Below are 22,960 nucleotides of genomic sequence, written 5' to 3'. Positions count from 1 at the left end.
CAGCATTCTGCAATAAAGTCTGCATAGTAAATCAGAGCAGTCATGCTATTAGACTCTAGAGACATGCCCAGAATAGCAAAGTACCAAGTGGTATCACTCATCTCCCTTTTAAGGTGATGCCAGGCATCTAAATAATGGCCCACCATAATGCTCCAAAAGGTGCTTCCGGTTGTCCCTGAGCAGCAGACATAAATATATATATATATATATATATATATATATATATATATATATATATATCTATAGGTCTACTTCATAACATTGAAATTTCATAATGTTGAATTTAATAACAGTGAGACCATAACATCGAAACTTCAAATCACTGAAAACTCAAAATATTGAAAACTCAGAACATTGAAAGTGTGCTTCATAACATTGAAAACTACATTGCACAAGTCAGTAAGATTCCGTCCACCTACAACACCACCTAAGTAACAAACACACTTTCTGCTATGTTTCTGTAGGGGGCAAGCCCCCCTGCAATTCCCATGTGGAGGGGGTCTGGCCCCCAAACCCCCTGTAAATTAAATATACCAACTCTAAGATCGCAATACAGCGGAAAAAAGTTAATTTCCTAACATCAGTGTATGGTGATTGTGATACAGTGGAAAAAAAGTTAATTTCCTATCATCAGTGTATGGTTATTGTGATACAGTGAGGTTAGGAAATTAACTTTTTTCCACTATACCACCAGGTGCATCAAGGCTGCAACTGTGGCACCCTGCATCACAAGTTATATATGTGCCCATATTTTTGTCACATAATTAGCATGTACTAGTATGTGTGCCACAGATTGTGGGAGTGGGGTACATGTTTCAGCTCTTTCACAGGTTATGTTATCTTTATGCTGCCATAGGTTTCTCTGGTTGAGGGTCAGGGTAGTGCATGTCTGATGTCAGAATATCACCCATGGTTAACAAACATGTCAACGTGTATGTGGCACCATCAGATGACATGGTGGCACTGTTAGTAATGCTAACAATATCAGGAATGTGCACACCCTCCAGCTATGAGGTTATGGGTTAAGAGCAGCTAGAACTTCTGACATCATTGTGTCTAGCTCTGGCTGTTCTGTCAGTGTGAGCACCATATAGGCTACACAAGAGATAGCACCATGGATGGCATCTGTCAGTGGAGTTGCATCCGATGAGCAAGAACTGACTGTAGGGGGGTGACTTCATCGTGGCCAACACTGCCATGACCTCAGGTCTTTTCCTGTCTTGGACCCCACACTTGGCATCAGGCACAAACCACCTCAACAAACACTGTGGAAGAGATGGTAAGCCAGCTATGTGACCTATTTGAGGATGTGCAATAGCTACATGATGACCTATATATATAGCACATGTACAGTGACACAGCATGTAAGAAATTGGAGCAAACAACCATTCTTAAGACAATGACAGCCCACATGCCATCCATTAGTGCATCCATAATGCATGTGGCAAATGACCTACATTGTGTCTACGCAAGCCATAGTCTCCATGTCCATATAAGGGTGTGGATAAGAGGAAGCAGTCAGATGCGAGTCTTACAAAGATAGCACATATTTTTTCAGACACTACATCACTGCCAGTCTTGGCCATGACAATCTCTGCACCTGCTTGTGGCCAGTCCCATGACCAGGGCCAATGATGTTCACCTGTCTCCACCCCAGGATCTCTCATCAGGCCAGCTGTGCTAGTACTCATAGTTTCATACTGTCTTTATCCTCTTTGAACCATCAGGGTACTATAATACTATACCAGTTAGGGTTCCCATGCCTGCTGCTGAAATACTGTGCCATGCTACACATAGAATGTATCCAGCCATGAAACTGCAGGGCCAACAGTAGAGCTGGCCAAAGTACAAGAAATGGAAACTCCACCCCACTACTGAAGGATGTGATCCCTGATTACCCTTAACCTGATGCCTACTTGAATGATTAATGCATCCACTTCCTATGACCCTTTCCATATGATAGGATTGCTGTAAACAATCACTTTGTCCTGTACCACCCTCACAACTGATGATAACTGCAACTTGCTTACCCATCTGCCCTGTGCAAATAAGGTAATATCTCATGCAAAACTTGTCCAGGCAGTGCACAACAATAAGTGCGTTAACGTATCCATCAGTTTTATTTTGTGTTATTGTCATTATAGCCCATGGCTTGCATGTGGTGCCATTGCAGCGGGTTCCTGAAATGACTCTGTGCCTGACTTCTCATCTGGTGTTGCAACAAGTTTCTCAGGCAGTACTGCAATGTTCTCAAGTTGTAGATTCTTCCTTTCAATAATACTGTGCAATATGGCACATGCTGATTGCAGTGTGCCACTAGTTGTATCCAAGTAATAGAAACATCCTTCAGGATTCTACATATTTTTGTGTCTGCAAATGCACAAATTTGTATGCCATCTCAGCCATGATCGGGGGAGAGGAGGGTTCAGATTGGTGTCATCATTCACATTTCCAAGGCATATCTGTTATCACATGTAACACACAGCACTGGAAACAGCTTAGGTCATGGCTATAATCTGTCTCCTAGAAAACAACAAATTGTAAAGACTTCTCACCTTCTCTTTGTCGATGATTTAAAACTGTATAGCTCATCAGATGACGAACTGAAAGCACAACTGCAAGTTGTCAAAACTTTTTCAGATGATATAAGAATGTCATTTGGTCTTGATAAATGTGCAAAAGCAATCTTTAAAGCAGGAAAACTGCAACATCAGGAAAATATCAGTTTAGGACAAGAATGTGATATAAAAGTACTTGAGCAAGAAGGAGTGTATACACATTTGGGGATTGATGAAGGATCAACAGTAAAAATGACCAAATATGAATAAAACTTAGTAAGGAGTACTTCAGAAGTCTTAAATTAATCCTGAAAACAGCACTGACATCTAGGAACAAAATCCAAGCCATAAACCAATTTGCTTTTCCTGTCCTAACTTACAGTTTTGGAGTGATTGACTGGCCCCAAAACATGTTGTATAGATTAGACAGGAAAACAAGAAGGATGTTTCATGCTCACCTAATGATTTATAAAAATCAATACATACCAAGATTATATTTTCCCCATTCTGAAGGAGGGATGGGCCTCCTTGAAATTGATTATATGTACAGATCTGCAATTGCGGGACTCCACACATTTCTGCTGACCTCACAAGACCCAAACGTAGTGAAAGTTTTGAAACATAAGGAGAATAAATCTAAGATGACTTCTCTGCTTAATCTAGCAGAAGCTTATTGGTGTCAAGCAGGAATGGAAATCAAACCAGAAGTAGGCAAAAATCAGGCAGCAACTGAATGTGCCAAAAAAACAAAAGAAAGAATATAAGGTGAAGGATCAAATGAGAAGGCAAAACATGTGGAAAAATCATAAATATAGTTGCAAGTATAGAAAACTTCTGGAAGAACCTCATGTTGATCAGGAACAAACACAGGAATGGTTAAGGAGAGGTGAATTCAAGCCAAGAGATGAAAGGTTAATATTGGTGGCCCAAGAGAGTGGGCTGCATACACATTGGTTTATAAAGTCCATTGAATATGTGGGAGAAACAGACAAATGTAGGTTTTGTAAAACTGAATTGGAAACAATTGCACACCTCATTGCTGGTTGCGACATACTATTTTCTGAAGGACTGTATACTGAAAGGCATAATAATGTAGCAAGATAGTTGCACTGGGGATTGTGCAAACATTACAATATTGAAGTGGCTGAAAAACACTAGAAACGTGAGTCACAAAGCATCATAGAAAATTATGAAGTTTACATTACATGGGATCATCTATTACCAACAGTCCAAAAGATAGACGATAGAAAACTGGATATAGTGGTCCATGAAAAGAAGACAAAAGTAGCATTGATCATTGAAATCACCACACCCAGTGACTGCAATGTCTTGCATACAGAGAGACAATAACTCAAAAAATATCAGGATTTGCAGGCAGAAATGACAGCAATGTGGAAGAAAGATACCCAGACAGTCCCAATAGTAGTAGGAGCAATGAGTCTTATAAAAAAGAATCTACAATTGTATTTAGATATGTTACCAACACATGTACGAATTGCAGAATGAGTCATTACTGGGCACATTGCGGGTGCTGTAAAGAGCACTTCTGGCTGACATCAAAGATTGAAACAATACTAATTTCATGAACTTTAATTGTACTTTGACTTAGGAATGGTGTCCATTCCCATCATGGTATTAGAAACCCAAAAGATTTGGAGAAATTAAAAAAGTGAGAAACCATTACAATTGAACCCCTGTCTAATTAAATGGCAACTGCATCTTCCAAGTAAATGGCCCTGTATGAAATCACCCTGCATAACACACTGGTAGAAGTCACATCTGCCAGATGTAGGATCTATGGGAAATGCCTAGGAGACGAATGGACCCACTGTATATAATGCTCTGTGCCTTGCAGACTATGGCATCCCCACTCTGGGCAATAATCAAGGAGCTTGTCCCCACTTTGGGCCAGTAATCATGGAGCCTGAATCCTCACCACTAACACTGGAGAGGGACATTCACTTGGATCAAAAATAGATATACACAGTATTTCCAGATTCAGCCATTTGCACAAAGCAGAATATCCCTTAAGAGCACACAGGGAACACTGTCAGTCCGGGGTCTCTATCTGTCTCCCTCCAAGTTCTCAATAAGACTTCCCACTGGCACAGCTATAGAGATGAGACCTCAGCCATGTCCAACCAAGTTCTCCAGCACCCTCTCCGTGAAACCAGTGCTTCATGTTCCAGCTCCAAACAGTTGACACATAGACTCTTTGAGATTTGATTTTCACACAAACACACACACACACACACACACACACACACACACACACACACACACACACACACACACACACACACACACACACCTGGGAAAGTCTGACACATATTTACTAGCTATGCCCCCTTCTTCCCAGAGTATAAAGTAGTTACATCACCACCAAACACTCCATAGTCAGCTAGTCTAAGGCTCTTGATAGCGTATCCAATTATACTGAGTGAAATTAATATTAATACAAATGGTAGTTTGATCATCAACAGCAAGGCTTTCAGAAATGGCCATAGCTGTCACCAAATATATATAAGTACTCTCAGAGATTAAAATATTCTCTAAAAGACCAGCCACAAGGAATAGTTTAGATATATTTAATAATAAATAAGAAAAGAACATGAAAATACTAAATATCTATTTACAGTAAACACCAGAGTTTCAATCACAGGAAATATTAAAACATAACACAGGTGAATAGATTCAGACAGATATAGAAAAACAGTACTTAAGTAATCTCACTATATTTTCCTGACTGATGTAAACAATTACTATTCCCTGGTCACTTACTACACAAGGCAAGATGAAGTAGGTGAGGGGGTCCTTCTATGTCGGTTTCCAAAAACAGACTGCTCTGAGACTTCTCTCTCATCTAGTATTAAAACATCATTTTTGTCCAAGATTATAGAATGAATTCACATACATCTGGTCATCTGACTTCTGGTTCCAGTGCTAGAAACTGAAGCAGAATTTAGCACATATGTGTTACCATACACACAGATAGAGGTTGGTTGAGATGTGTTATAGCATCTGGAAGCTTTAAAATCATTAAACACTTCCACTCTTCCTGCAGGAGCTAAAAAAAACATTCGCTGTCAGAGACATTTCATCTCTTGCTGCAGTCAGAACTCAAAGATACAATCTTTATGGCTTAAACTAAGTAAATTAATTTCTTACTGTTTTTCAAAGTTAGCTGGACCGAGATTAATCTCTTCTCTTCCAGTATCCTCTGTTAAAACATATACATTTAATCTACTACAATGCAGTCAGGACCCACTGTTGGTACATTTTTAACACAAGCAGCTTTACAAATACATTTTTCAACACAAACATCTGTACAAATGAGTTTGCTATACAGATGACATATAATTCTTTACAAAATTCCAGCTAACTGTGCTGACGTATGTTACACATCCACTGCCCTGCTTCTCCTGACATAGCTGGCAATACCTCACATCATCCACAGATCACCTGGACATTGTTGAAAGCCCTTCCAGTGTTGTACAGGACACTATATAAAGCAGGTGTGGCCTTGATGGGAATATGAATGTAATCAGAGGCCCCCAGGATTTCAGGAAATTGTCTGTCTTTCGAAATGCCCACATAGTGATGGCTTTCACTTCTGCTTTCCATGGAAACCATATATGCTCCTTCACATTCTGCACCTTCATGTCAAGGAACTGGTGTAGGATCTGTGAGACTGATGCCTGCAATATTCCCTGTGTGTCCCCTGGTGGACAATGATAGGTTCCAACAGCAAGGATGGCTAATGTTACACAGACCTATCTAACCATTGGATAAGGCAGTCCACACTTTCCCACTGATTCAATGTGTGGGTGGCACGTCTGCTAAGTGTTGTATGTTGTTTCTATCCACAAAGTAGTGGTGGATAAGTCTGTGGTATGCTGGCAGGCTGTCTGTGATGTGGAGGGTGACACTGCACAACAGTGTGGGTAGTGGCTCTGAAAGTGGTCACTAACACTTGTCAGGTAATGCTTCTGTTATTTCTAGCACAATAGTGTGAGCCATGTCTCTCAACCTCTTAGTACAAGGAATCTGAATAAATCCAAAATAACAAGGATACAAGGCCTAAAATCACAGACAAATGTTGCTGTTAAATAAAAGGTTTTGCATTAGCATGCATTTTCTGAAACATACAAATTCTGAAACTCTAATGTCAGTGACTTCAGTCCTCACTATTGTGTCAGAAAAACACACATTCTATGAAAAACATAACAAAATATGAGGTAAAAATCTGGACATTCTGCAAAAATCTGAAAAGATGTGAGCTATGGTTTGACTGAAGCTCTTGTACACACATAAAGCCTGGTGTTCAGAATATATGAGCACTGTGGTTCTCAACATTGGATTTTATATCCCTGAATCTCTGTACCATGTTTGACATTTTTGCAGACATGGTAACTCTCTTAAGTATATCACTCATTTGTATGCAATAGTGCATTTATTTGCATACTATAGGTGCTGTTTTACTTATTCCTTAGTGTGACCATGCTATCTGTTACTGAATCACTATTTCAAGTAATGTCATGTGCTAAATGTATCTGATTATAGGTTCATAGGTAGGTTCTGGGCTATCTGCCCGAAGGCATATATTAGCCCAGCCACATTGTGCGGTATTCACCACCCCTTTAGTAGTACCCTAGACCCTTGTACTAGCAGCTAGTACCCTTGGCCCCTATCTAGTAGTGCTGTTGGTGTGATCCCCGGTGTGAACTTTCTGTTACCCATCCACTCATCAAGGTTCCTCTTGAAGAGTGATAGTGAGGGGCTCTGTCTTATGTAGATCGGGACCCTGTTCCATAGTAAGGGAAGTCTCTGTGAAGGGAATCTATCCCTCCAGCATGTTCTATTCATTGTTGTGTTGAGGTTTATATCCCTAGAGCATGTAGCTCGAGTAGATTTGGTTTTGCTAAGATGGAGCATGTTCAACAGTTCTGGGTTGGACATGGCTCTGTACGTTAGACAGAGATCGCCTCTGAGAAAGTGGTATGCAACAGGGAACAGTCTTAGCTTTTTCAATCATGCTGCATAGGGCAACTGTTTGAGGCCAGTAATCCTCTTGGTTAGGTACCTCGGTGGTCTCTCCAGCTGCTGGAGATGTCTAGCCAGGTACATTCCAATTGGTGCATTGTACTCAATAATGGGTCTGATGAGGGAAGAGTAGAGGGGCACCATTACATCCTTAGATCTTGATGCGAACCCTTTTGTGATCAGATGGGTCACATAGAAGTAATTTCTAACCACTTTGGCAACATGGTTATCAAAGGAAAGCTGACTGTCTACTTGGGTCCCTAAATCCCTTATTTCTTCTTCAGATTTCAGGGGATTACCTCCTATGTTGTAGTTTGCAGGTACTCTGTTTTTTCCAGAGGGGATTACTACGCATTTTTTTGCATTTAACTTCACACCATGCATTAGTTTCATTTAGGCTTTTCTGGAGGATCTCCATGTCGGCCGGAGACTCTATTATAGCACCCAGTTTGCAGTCGTCCGCAAACTTAGTCAGCCACAGCCCTTACGTGCTTGCCTGTAATTCTGAGAAGTATATGCCAAACAGGAGGGGCCCCAGGACAGAGCCCTGAGGCACACCACTCGGTACTCGTTGTGATTATTTCACACTGCTTCACTACTACTTCTAGTGTACCAAAGGCCTCACACTGATTGCAACTTCAGGTCTGCCCTGGTCTGCAGTCATTTTATTCACACTCAAGTACCCATCAGTCTACTATATTCTGTGGAGACTTTACAGGCATTAGAGTTAGACAGCCACTCTGACAACAAACTTTCTAACACTGTCTTAGCTATAACCCCTGATAAAGGAAATAATCACATTCATACTTTGCACACACAGTTTGGTTTACCAAACTGATATATCTAATTCAGCACCAGTAGAATTTTGAGGTAAAGTCACACTGACATCTCTGTAGATTAGCACTGCAAAGAAAATTACTAATTTTCCCAACAGAACTCTTGTCTGAGGAATTCTGAGAAGAACTTAAACTTGAACTCCTGGTCTGATAAGAATGATGTAGCTTGGTATGCAGTGGTCCCTCTTTGAATGGTGAGCACTGTACAGTAACTACTAGAAAACCAACAGAGCTACTTCCTATAGCAAAGTATGTATGGGTTGGTTCCTTTCACCCTTATTTGCCTAATCTGAATTCAAGCAAGTCACTTGACCAGACAGTTTTCCTGGGTCACTATTGGAAAGTTACTGGTCTTATCTGATTAACAAATGCAAAAAAACCCAAAAAAACAAAAAACAAAAAAACGTTTTCATACTTCTACATTAAGTATGATGCAAATAAAAGACAGTCATACTCCTCCAGTTGTAATAAAATACTTTACTTAGTTATTAAGAAAGACCCAGGTGAATACATGCTCCGTTCATTCCCTTGATCCTGAATATGGGAAAGCTGGTTTTGGTAAATGGCTAAATGGATATGTATGTACAAATACACAAGGCTTTCAGGAGATTGTCACAAGAAAAGGGACAAAATGGTTTGCTTAATAATAGCTTTTAAGGAGGACAGTCCTGCAGTCTACCCAAGACTTTACTAGACTACTGTGTGTAGAACACTGCCCCCTTGTCTAAGCTCTTTTAGTACGTAGTAGATAACTTAGTTAAGAAAATGCACAAAAATTAAATGAATACTGTTTTGAATAAGCCCATTTACTGTTTACATATGTTTTGGTTATGATGCACATCTTACATTTAAAGTGGTCTTCCCAAGCAGAATCTTAAAAAATAGTTTGGTCACCCTTCAGGCAATCTTAACTCCTTGGGGTTATACTGGGAAGTGAGACGTTCAGCAATGCATACTGTAATATATGTTGAGAAAGAGGACCTGGCTCAAACCTGTTACACAGAGCTATGTTATTCCCACTCTTCCAAGCTAACACATAGCAACACTGGGAAATGGAAGTTTTCATGCCTCCCATAAGAAATGGCTTATTTTTCTTGCATCAGTGCCAACTTTAAGGGACATTGAGTTATAAGATCTTCTTGTTATTGGAGAAATCTTGCTATTAATATTGTCAAGTTTCAGAATCTTTAAGTTAATTGTTTATTCCCTGTTATCTTGTACAGATATGTTGCCTTGAGAGATAGGAAAAAATAAAGGTATTTTATAGACTTGTCTAACTGCTTTTAATCTTTTTATATAGATAGCAAACACACTGTGCCACACACCTGCCTCTGCAGTGCTCAGAAAGAAAAAGTACAACCATGTTTGAAAACACAGGAAACATGATTATAGTTTTGTCTTATTTTAATTATTTAAAAGCTGTAACTTTATGCCAGTGCATACATATTTCTGTTTACACACCATGAAGTATTTCAAGCAAGGAAGATGGTGGCATCTTGTGTGGCAGTGGCCTGCTTGGCTCTCAATGTGCTTGTTGTGTTTTGTGGTCCATTTTAGTCCATTTGGCCTGGTCGAAGGTGCACCGTGGTTTTCATGGTGTCCGTAGTGTCTGTGTTGTTTTGTTTTTGTTATTGGGGTTTTTGAACTGAAAATGGAAGTTTGGGCCTTCAGTGGCAAGTAAAGTGAGGTGCAGAATGCGGAATGCTGAAATCGGACTCCTTGGCTGCCAGGTTTGGTTTGAAAGACCGTTGTTGGATTTTGCTGGGTTGGAGAGATCTGGATTGGATTTGGAAGCTGCTGATGACTGTCAGAGATGGAGCTGGTGAGTGAGATGTGGATGGTGAGGATTGAAAGCAGATTGTTGGACTGGTTGTGGCCAGTCAAGGTGATTGTGCTGAATGCAGGTGGCAGATGTCTGGTTTTTGTCTGTCGGTTTTGTTTTAAATTGGATTTGGTTTGTGGTGTCAGAGGAGACCTGACTGGGACTTAAGATGTTACTGGAGTGGAGTGGGTGATGGCAGCAGAGTGGGCAAATTGGATTGCTGTAGTCAGTGGGATCCTGCATGGTTGATGGATGCTTCTGTGCCTACTGTTGTCTCAGTCACTGTTGTTGTAATTGTTGCTGTATTTTGCTTTTGTGTTGCTGCGCTTTTCTGTTTGTACATGAGCTTGGTGAAATGAAATTTTGTTCAGCTGTGCAATTGTGCATGGTCTGAATGACAATAAAGTTACTTTTGACTTTGACTTTTTTTTTATTTTAAACTAGTCATTTAAATGAGAGTTTTAATATGTACATGATGGACACTCTTGTATTGCAAACAACACTTACTTAAAGGATTATTATAAACATCTTTTTAAACTTGGACTTCTGCAGATGAAGGAAGTAGCAGGTTTAAAAATAAAGTATATTCTTGTCAACTGTACCTGAGTATTGTGTCATATACGCAATTGCTTCCCCTTCAAAAAAATATTTGTAAACATTAGAGATAGACAGCAACTTTCAAACTTCCCCCACTATACTATAACTAACTTGGTATACTATGGGACGATCCCTGTCTGTCCAAAAATTGCTGTCTAAAGGAATGACCATTAAACAGAATATATTGTTATACCCAGTGAAATCTAGAAAGAACACCTGTGAAAAGGGAGAGACCCATGTTTATTGCCAGTTTAATTTCTCCAAGTGTTTTGGGTTTCTAATACCATGATGTGAATGGACCTTTTTCCTAAGTCAGGATATGATTAGAGTTCATGAAAACAGTGGTGTTTTAGTCTTTAATATTAGCCAAAAGTGCTCTTCCCAGAATAAGGAAGCACCGATATTATATTTCTGTTGTAACAGTTTATTATGGCTAACAGATAATGTACTTTCTTCAAGCTGTACATGTTTCAGCTTCTTTGCTTACAATTACCAGTGGATATCAACAAATAAAACTGTTGGTTTTCTGTTTTTTTTTTTTGGTTTCAAATATAACTGTTGATGCAGAGCATTACATCTAGTAACTACCCAGATTAAAGGGAGAAGTGGTCTTTATAAAACTGGCTTACACTTTTAATCAGGTAAATGCATTAGGATGCAATGAGTTAATTACGGACATCTTATGTATCTTAATTTGCTTCCAACCTCCTCTTCTTCCATACTGCAAAACTGTGAGTGAATCACTTCAATACAGAAAAATAAAATCCTGAGTCAGCCTAATGGGGAACTTGTGACTGCTGTTTAGCAAATATTAAAATAAATCAAAAGTATAGATAACAACACAGAGCTGTATAATGCCACAATATGTCTTGCATTCATCATCATGTCCTGAGAGTTTCTACAGCCACATTTTTTAATTTCATTTCATCTGTTGTTTATTCTGTGACTAAGCAACTTAAAGCAGACCACTCATTTTGCATCACCCCTGGAAAAGGTCAGATGACCTAATGTGCTTTTATCTAATTAGTAAATTAGTAAATGAAAATGAACATCTGAACCTTTATGAATCAATAATTAAGTACTAGAGTCAATATTCCTTGGAAGCAGCAGAGTCCCTGAACAAGTCTGATGCAAGTTTAACAATGCCCATAGAAATAATATTAGTATTTAAGGATAATTATTAAAGCTCTTTACAGTTCTGGCAAATAGACTAGTTCTATCTTCTGTGGAATACTTTCAGTGAGGAGGAGTTGCTTTGTGTTTGAGTTTTCCTTCTGATGAGGAGTTAAAGTAAGGTAGCTCACCCCAAGAAATGATTCTCATTGTAATACCCTACTCTGGGCAGATACCTTAAGTCACAGTGTTCACAGATACATATATCCCTGACCCTATGTGTTGTTGTGACATGTTCACATTTAAACCATTATGACTATGTGTGCATACCTGACATCATTTGTATAATAGATATATCAGGTTCCCTCCTCTTATCTTCCTTTGCATGCTGGCTCTGAATATATGGATACACCATAACAGTAATCACTTGGTGAAGAGATGATGAACAAGACAGGGTGTTAGCTCAGTATGCTTCAGAAAGAAACTAGAATAAATGTTTCTAGGCTAGCCAGAGACTAGAAGGTAATAGGCTATTTGAGGCTACCAGCATAGAAATAGTGACTGGCTACTAAATTCAGAAATTCCATCTGCATAGAATCATTTTAGTAAACATTAGAATAAGACATGTGATCTGTCTTTACAATGCCAATCCTTATCCTAATTAACAAACACATAAAACTAACATTATTAAGTGCAGGAAGGATCAGAAACAAGATGGAGCAACATAACTTCTTTCTAACAACTCATAATGCAAATATAGAAGGTATCATAAAATTATATATAAAGATTGACACTCCCCAATCCTAAACAACACTTTCCCAAATAAAACTGCCAGACAACAGTAGACTAGGAATAAGAGTAGGTGGAGCGCCCCTAATTCCTCACCAAAAAAAAAACAGCAACATCAAAGCCACCATCCAAGTCCAGAATAAACCCAATAATGACTATAATCATAAATGGCAAATCTTAGATCTACAAAGTTAACAACTGTAGCAATTTACCACTTACACTAGCCTACATACTTTCTCTATGAAGTACAATAAAATTCAGAAAACCATTAAAAAAGGAATTATCCAAAGTTAACAGGAATATTTTCCTACAAACCAATAATCATGCTAAATTTGATCTCAAATAGTTACACTCATTAAATTGCAAGACAAATATTTTCTAAAATGGACTGGACTGCTCAAATATATTCATAAACAACAGACCATAAAAGAACAAAAAGCTTAAAACAAATTGAAAGGCAAAGCTTGCTAAAAATGGAAAACCTCTTCTTCCTCTAAAAACAGGGACAAAGTTATTACCTTCTGAAAGCTGATGAAAAAAATCCAGTAAGACACACAAAGCAAACTTTCTCCTTTCTTCTGAAAACTCTATAACAAATAATCTAGTACTGTTAGGCACTATCTTAACTGCATCTTTGGACATTCTCCATGTAAAAACCTTCTACAGAAAAATGCCTTTGCAACTCTCTTAGGTAACCTTGCCACTCTAGACTTCAAGAAAAATTCTTAATTGGCGTTCACTCTTTAAACATAAGTTCACCAAATCCCCAACTGAACCCCCTCTACATTCCACATTCTTCATTAAAAATCCAAATCAGTGAAACTATGATGTACCCTAAATACACTCTCTCAGACAAGTTTGAATGAGTTATTGCTTGATAAATTATACTAAGCAAAGATTATATACTTCTTAACTTGCATTGCTTTTACAACCTGCTTCTCACCACCGACACAATGCCATCACTAGTGAAACAAGTGACAGTAAAACTCACACCCAGATTAGCCAAACCTGAAAAAACCAAAAATGTTAGACCAGTTTCAGTCTTGCACACCCATGGCAAAAACTTAAAAATGCACTAAAATAAATACACACACACACACACACACACACACACACACACACACACACACACACACACACACACACACACGCACGCAGTACCTGTTAAGTAAAGGAGTACCTTATGGATCAGATTGTTCCCACTAATATTCTCTATGTTTATCATTAAATTATCCATCTGGCTTCTACAGATAAAAATAATTTTTACACAGATAATATGGTCATTTAAAATGCCAACATGTCACCTTTCATCATCAAAAAATGGCTAGAGTAGGACCTTTTTCCACCAATCATAGTGGCTTATCAAAAATAAACTAATCTTAAAAAAAAAAACACCAAACAATTGGTAGTATTACAGTCAAATAATTTTCAGGGACAAACCCACTCTATTACCAAGTCATAAATTAACTCTTTACTTTTTTGATCAATAAGGATCTCTCACTTCCATATAGACCAGGTATTAACCAAGGAGTTCTGCTGGCCAAATCAAATATGGCTTATCAAGTGAAGGAATGCTTCTAATGAAAAAGTTAACTCTTTCCAGTCCACAGCTTATGGTATCTATAGATTCATCACCCTTAACCTTATAAGAGAATATCACTGTGAGATCCTTTGAAAATCAAAACAGTTACTAATAAAACAAAGATGCACTCCTTTCCAGGATACTCAAATATGCAACTAAATCTAGATAAATTCCTTTTTTACCAGCAGATTAACCAATAGTGTACCATTTGGAATCTGAGGTCCTAATCACATGACACCCGTTCCCTACTTACCCTAAATAATACATTTCATAGTATAGTTCTACAATGAAACTTCAACTTCCTAAAGACTGGTGTTCCAAAAGGTCAGAGAAAATGCCTGAAATCCAAAAGGGTGAAAGACTTACTTTTTTCTGTTTTTGTTTGCCAGTGACAACCCCCCTACACCCCCTGATGTATGTGTGTATGTCTGGGGGGGGGCGGAATCCTTCCCACTCCTGAAATTATATATACCAACGCCACAGTACCACCAATTCAAAGAAGGAAGAAATCTTAATAAGGAAGTGAATCATTGCCAGTGCACAGTGAGAAACCACACAGGCTATGATTTCCTATGGGAAAAATCATTCAGTGTTATGACATTCGTCTTTTGTTTCTGTAGGTTACTGACATTTGAGCAAATTTACATAGAGCTTGTTTAGAGAAGCCTCACAGTAGTGAACAAAGTTTCTCAACAATGTTGCACACATATGGAAATCCCTTCCTTTAAATCTCAAATGAATCTTTTCCTGTGTCTGGCATACAAGGCCATCTCAGACTCAGCATTAATGGAGTTGCTGCATATCTGTAAGTCAAACTCCCCTCACGCAATCTGCATGCAAGGTCTCAGCCTGGTCTGTGACATTAATAGAACTTGTTGTCAGGATAGATTTGTGTCTCAATGGCTCCCCCATCTGTGGAATAGACCTCTTCTCCATGTCAAGCAAAGTACCTCACTAGCCCTCTTTAACAGGAACCTGGACGACTGGATGAGAAACAGAAAATATACCCCTGGGATCCCACCTGTGTCCCTGCTGAACAGAGAAAACAGGGGCTGACTGTGTGGGAACATGGGTAAATTCTTGCCTAGGCTTATAAGGGCCTCCGAGCCAATAGCCTAGTATCGTCCTATGAAACTATGAACCTAACAATTCCATAACAAAATAAAATATTTATTCACAATGCCTCTTGTAAGTATAATGCAAAATATAACTTATTTATTCCTTCCATTGCACTCTTCTCACCCTAAATGATGTACTCAATTCTTAATGCAAAGAATTCTACTTTCTTCCTTTTTCCCTCCTCTCCCTCTTGTAAATTTTATATACGCGCGCGTGTGTGTGTGTGTGTGTGTGTGTGTGTGTGTGTGTGTGTGTGTGTGTGTGTGTGTGTGTATGCGTGTGTGTGTGTGTGTGTGTGTGTGTGTGTGTGTGTGTGTGTGTGTATATAAATATATATATATATATATATATATATATATATATATATATATATATATATATGTGTGTGTGTTTGTGTGTGTGTGTGTGTGTATATGTATATATATATATATATATATATATATATATATATATATATATGTGTGTGTGTGTGTGTTTGTGTGTATAAAAAAATTGTAAGAAAAACTAAAGCAAGCTAGAGTTTTCATCATGTGAAACATTAAACCTCTTGTAATAGAAACCCGTAGAATATATAAAATGAACCCTTAAGGACACCAGCTAAGATGTGGTGTCCTTAAGGTGTCATTTGCGTGTATCCCATAGGCCTTCATTACAGGATGTTCAAAGTATTACATGGTGAAAACTCTAGCTTGTCTGAGTTTTTCTTGCAGTTTTTACTGAGTGGTCTGTCTCTGTGTCCATTTTACCCTTTGGTTTGGATGTTAGTTGGGCTATTTTGAAGGCATCTTAGTCTTTATGGGCATTAGCTGGGTTTAAAAACCACGCGTTTCTAAAGTGCACCCAAATTATGTGTTTATGCTTTGCTGATGAGATCATTAAAGAAGGGAAAGTATGCAGTTCGACAGTTAGTGGATTTTGCCTTTATATTGGTCTCAGTGTTACCATAATGACTTATGATTAAAACTCTAACTTGACTGAGAAATATATATATATAAAGAGAGAGAGAGAGATACATATGTGTATGTATGTGTGTATATTGCAATTAGTACATAATATGCATACTGTGAAATGTTGTCATATATTAATGCCTCTGTACAGAAATGTTTTTGTCATTTGTTGTATTTGCACTGTTATGTTATGGAGCTTTTCTCCCTGGGCCTCTGCTGTAAATGGACCTTGTTCCAGTCGGACTTTCCTGGTAAATAAATGTAAAATAAAAAAATAAAAATAAAATGGGAAGTTTATGATCCATTTTGAGCCATAAAGCAACTTAAGTAGAAAGGGAAAAAGTATTTTGGATTCAATGGTTTCCAGCCCTAAGTGCCACAGAATACATTTCATATAATTAGGTGTCATGGAGCAAACAAAAAAAAAGACATTTGCTAGTGATCAATACGTAAATGAAATATAATTCTAACAGGTGGAAAGACTGATTATTTTACAGCCACTTTTTTTTTTGTCTGTAGGCAATTACCCAATTCATTCTAGGCCCATTCTTTAAGGGGGGGGGGTGACTGGGCATTCATAGACTGGGTAAGTTCTAAAATCAGAAATCCCAATTGTCCCACCATTTCCTGACAAAGGTCAGATGGTAGAGTTCCACACGATGACTATACGCTTCACCTTGGAGAATTCTCCTCCTTACTCAGCAGCATTTCTGAACTCAGCTTTGCTGTCTCCTGAGTTGCGGCCAAGCATAGTGAGTTACTTTCAGCTTACAAATATGAATACAGTAAGACAGCATGGCTTAGGTAGGATTAGACTATGCCGAGTATAAGACCTTGTACTCCTACTAGATATCAGCTGTATGGTGAACCAAACCAACCAGCCTCACTCATCCAGGATTGGCAGTCGAGCAGTGGCTATTGATGCCCATCCTCCCTAGCCAGCTCTTACAAGCACCCAAGCTGCTGATCAAACTCTGTTTGGCTGTACTGTAGTGAGGGCTTTATCCAACCACATTATGGAGCTGTCTGTCAGGGCTTTATCCCACTACATCATGGAAACAGCAGTCAAGGCTTTATTCCACCACATCATGGAGCTGTCTGTCATGGCTTTATTCCACCACATCATGGAGCTGTCTGCCAGGGCTTTATCCCACCACATCATGGAGCTCTCTGTCAGGGCTTTATCCGACCACATCATGGAGCTGTCTGTCAGGGCTTTATCCCACCACATCATAGAGCTGTCAATCAGGGCTTTATCCCACCACATCATGGAGTTGTCTGTCAGGGCTTTATCCCACCACATCATGGAAATGGCTGTCAGGGCTTTATCCCACCACATCATGGAGCTGTCTGTCAGGGCTTTATCCCACCACATCATGGAGCTGTCTGTCAGGCTTTATCCTACAACATCATGGAAATGGCTGTTAGGGCTTTATCCCACCACATCATGAAGCTGTCTGTCAGAGGTTTATCCCACCACATCATGGAAATGGCTGTCAGGGCTTTATCCCACCACATCATGGAGCTGTCTCTCTGGGCTTTATCCCACCACATCATGGAAAAGGCTGTTAGGGCTTTATCCCACCACATCATGGAAATGGCTGTCAGGGCCTTCTCCCACCACATCATGGAGCTGTCAGTCAGGGTTTTATCCCACCACATCATGGAAATGGCAGTCAGGGTTTTATCCCACCACATCATGGAGCTGTCTGTCAGGGCATTATACCACCACATCATGGAGCTGTCTGTCAGGGCTTCATCCCACCACATCATGGAAATGGCTGTCAGGGCTTTATCCCACCACATCATGGAAATGGCTGTCAGGGCTTTATCCCACCACATCATGGAGCTGTCTGTCAGGGCTTTATCCCGCCACATCATGGAAATGGCTGTCAGCGCTTTATCCCACCACATCATGGAGCTGTCTGTCAGGGCTTTATCCCACCACATTATGGAAATGGCTGTCTGGGCTTTATTCCACCACATCATGAAGCTGTCTGTCAGGGGTTTATCCCACCACATCATGGAAATGGCTGTCAGGGCTTTATCCCACCATATCATGAAGCTGTCTGTCAGGGTTTTATTCCACCACATCATGGAGCTGTCTGTCAGGGCTTTATCCCACCACATCATGGAGCTGTCTGTCAGGGCTTTATCCCACCACATCATGGAAATGGCTGTCATGCTTTATCTCACCACATCATGGAGCTGTCTGTCAGGGCGTTATCCCACCACATCATGAATCTGTCTGTCAAGGCTTTATCCCACCACATCATGGAGCTGTCTGTCAGGGGTTTATCCCACCACATCATATCGATGTCTGTCAGGGCTTTATCCCACCACATCATGGAGCTGTCCATTAGGGGATTATCCCACCACATCATGGAGCTGTCTGTCAGGGCATTATCCCACTACATCATTTAGCTGTCTGTCAGGGCTTTATCCCACCACATCATGGAGCTGTCTGTCTGGGCATTATCCCACCACATCATGGAGATGCCTGTCAAGGCTTTATCCCACCACATCATGGAACTGTCTGTCAGGCTTTATCCCTCCACATCATGGAGCTGTCTGTCAGGGCTTTACCCCACCACATCATGGAAATGGCTGTCAGGGCTTTATCCGACCACATCATGGAAACGGCTGTCAAGGCTTTATCCCACCGCATCATGGAGCTATCTGTCAGGGCTTTATCTCACCACATTATGGAGCTGTCTGTGAGGGCTTTATCCCACCACATCATGGAAATGTCTGTCAAGGCTTTATTCCACCACATCATGGAGCTGTCTGTCAGGGCTTTATTCCACCACATCATGGAGCTGTCTGTCAGGGCTTTTTCCCACCACATCATGGAGCTGTCTCTCAGGGCTTTATCCCACCAAATCATGGAGCTGTCTGTCAGGGCTTTATCCTACTACATCATGGAGCTGTCTGTCAGGGCTTTATCCCACACAATCATGGAGCTGTCTGTCAGGGCTTTACCCCACCACCACATCATGGAGCAGTCTGCCATGGCTTTATTCCACCACATCATGGAGCTGTCTGCCAGGGCTTTATCTCACCACATCATGGAGCTCCCTGTCAGGGCTTTATCCCACCACATCATGGAGCTGTCTGTCAGGGGTTTATCGCACCACATCATGAAAATGGCTGTCAGGGCTTTATCCCACCACATCATGGAGCTGTCAGTCAGGGCTTTACCCACCACATTATGGAAATGGCTGTCAGGGCTTTATCCCACCACATCATGGAAAAGGCTGTCAGGGCTTTATAGCAACACATGAGGGAGCTGTCTGTCAGGGCATTATACCACCACATCATGGAGCTGTGCATCAGGGCTTTATCCCACCACATCATGGAAATGGCTGTCAGGGCTTTATCCCACCACATCATGGAAATGTCTGTCAGGCTTTATCTCACCACATCATGGAGCTGTCTGTCAGGGCTTTATCCCACCACATAATGGAAATGGCTGTCTAGGCTTTATTCCACCACATAATGAAGCTGCCTGTCAGGGGTTTATCCCACCACATCATGGAAACAGCTGTCAGGGCTTTATCCCACCATATCATGGAGCTGTCTGTCAGGGCTTTATCCCACTACATCATGGAAATGGCTGTCAGGCTTTATCTCACCACATCATGGAGCTGTCTGTCAGGGCTTTATCCCACCACATCATGGAACTGTCTGTCAGGGCTTTATCCCGCCACATCATGGAGCTGTCTGTCAGGGGTTTATCCCACCACATCTTGGAGCTATCTGTCAGGGCTTTATCCCACCACATCATGGAAATGGCTGTCAGGCATTATCTCACCACATCATGGAGCTGTCTGTCAGGGCTTTATCCCACCACATCATGGAGCTGTCTGTCAGGGCTTTATCCCACCACATCATGGAGCTGTCTGTCAGGGCTTTACCCCACCACATCATGGAGTTGTCCATCAGGGGATTATCCCACCACATCATGGAGCTGTCTGTCAGGGCATTATCCCACCACATCATTTAGCTGTGTTTCATGGCTTTATCCCACCATGTCATGGAGATGTCTGTCTGGGCGTTATCCCGCCACATCATTGAGCTGTCTGTCAAGGCTTTATCCCACCACATCATGGAGCTGTCTGTCAGGGCTTTATCCCACCACATCATGGAGCTGTCTGTCAGGGCTTTATCCCACCATATCATGGAAATGGCTGTCAGGGCTTTATTCGACCACATCATGGAGATGTCTGTCAGGGTTTATCCCACCACATCATGGAGCTGTCTGTCAGGGCTTTATCCCACCACATCATGGAGCTGTCTGTCTGGGCTTTATCTCACCACATCATGGAGCTGTCTGTCAGGGCTTTATCCCACCATATCATGGAGCTGCCTGTCAGGGCTTTATCCCACCACATCATGGAGCTGTCTGTCAGGGCTTTATCCCACCACATCATGGAGCAGTCTATTAGGGCTTTATCCCACCACATGATGGAGCTGTCTGTCAGGGATTTATTCCATCTCATCATGGAGCTGTCAGTCAGGGCTTTATCCCACCACATCATGGAACTGTCTGTCAGGGCTTTATCCCACCACATCATGGAAATAACTGTCAGGGCTTTATTCCACCACATCATGGAGCTGTCTGTCAGGGCTTTATCCCACCACATCATGGATCTGTCTGTCAGGGCTTTATCCCACCACTTCATGGAGCTGTCTGTAAGGGCGTTAGTCCACCACATCATGGAGCTGTCTGTTGGAGCTTTATCCCACCACATCATGGAGCTGTCTGTCAGGGATTTATTCCATCACATCATGGAGCTATCAGTCAGAGCTTTATCCCACCACATCATGGACCTGTCAGTCAGGGCTTTATCCCACCACATCATGGAACTGGCTGTCAGGGCTTTATCCCACCACATCATGGAAATAGCTGCCAGGGCTTTATTCCACCACGTCATGGAGCTGTCTGTCAGGGCTTTATCCCACCACATCATGCAGCTGTCTGTCAGGCCTTTATCCCACCACATCATGTAGCTGTCTGTCAGGGCTTTATCCCACTACATCATGGAAATGGCTCTCGGGGCTTTATCCCACCACATCATGGAGCTGTCTGTCAGGGCTGTATCCCACCACATCACGGAGCTGTCTGTCAGGGCTTTATCCCACTATATCATGGTACTGTCTGTTAGGGCAGTATCCCACCACAGCATGGGACTGTCTGTCTGGGCTGTATCCCACCACATTATACCGCTGCCTGTCACGGCTTTATCCCACCACATCATAGAGCTGGCTGTCAGGGCTTTATCCCACCACATCATAGAGCTGTCTGTCAAGGTTTTATCCCACCACATCATAGAGCTGTCTGTCAGGGCTTTATCCCACCACATCATAGAGCTGTCTGTCAGGGCTTTATCCCATAACATCATAGAGCTGGCTGTCAGGGCTTTAACCCACCACATCATGGAATTGGCTCTAAGGGCTTTATTCCCCTGCATCATGAAGCTGGCTGTCAGGGATTTATACCATCACATCATGAAGCTTGTCTTCCTTAGACTTCCTGACACACTATAAAGCTTTAGTTAGAGAAGTTGACACTATGGTAAGCAGAGCCCTAACATACATCCATTGAAGAATAATTTGGGAAGGCAGTCCATTGTTTTTTCATAGAGTATACTAGATCTATGGTTTGAGCTTATACATCTCCTTAACATACTTGTGAAGAGTGATGTGAAGAAGAGTCATGGGTACCGAGGAAGACAGCGATCTCAGCTCCGTAAGTACTCTCATGCTGTTTGATGTGCATTTAATATACTTATTTCTGGATTCATTAATAAATATTGTAGTTCTAATATAATATTTGAAAGAAACATATCTGACCCTCTTGTTAGGAACTACTCAGAATATTTACCACTTTTTTGTTAATAATATTGAGTATATTCCATTTGACTTCTTTAATCTCTGTATTTAACAGACAAACCAATTTATCTTTGTTTACAGGGTAGTCTCTGTGACAGAGCTAAATTTGGAAATGAGGTTTGGCAACAAACCAATTTGTCCTAGAACATCTTCAGTAGAGGGGTTAGAAAAAATATATTAGGGAGGTAAGAGGGTGGGGGAATGAAAGGGTTAAATGGAAGGAAGGTTGATTGGGAGGAAATGGGGTAAGGGGTGAGGAGGGGCTTAAGGGGCTTAGGCAAGACCTGCTGGGTAAGGAATCACATTTTGGCATGAACTTGCTGAGGCAAATGTTACGTCCGAGACGACCTGCAGGTATTCCTCTGGAGCAGGTAGGCCTCGAGTTACTGGTGGGGTTTTGGTTATAGGAGACAGGGGGTCTGTATATATGAAGAAAGGAAAGGGAAAAGAAAAAGAAAGGAAAAAAAAAGGGGGGAGAAGTTGTGGATGTACTCCTATATATATGTATATATATACACTTGAATATGGATATATATATATATATATATATATATATATATATATATATGTATACATATATATATATATATATATACACACACACACACACACACACACACATATATATATATATATATATATATATATATATATATATA

Source organism: Protopterus annectens, chromosome 1.part0 (genome assembly GCF_019279795.1).
Source record: "Protopterus annectens isolate FY-2018-M chromosome 1.part0, PAN1.0, whole genome shotgun sequence".
In the NCBI taxonomy this organism is placed as follows: Eukaryota; Metazoa; Chordata; order Ceratodontiformes; family Protopteridae; genus Protopterus; species Protopterus annectens.
This window is presented reverse-complemented; position numbering follows the sequence as displayed.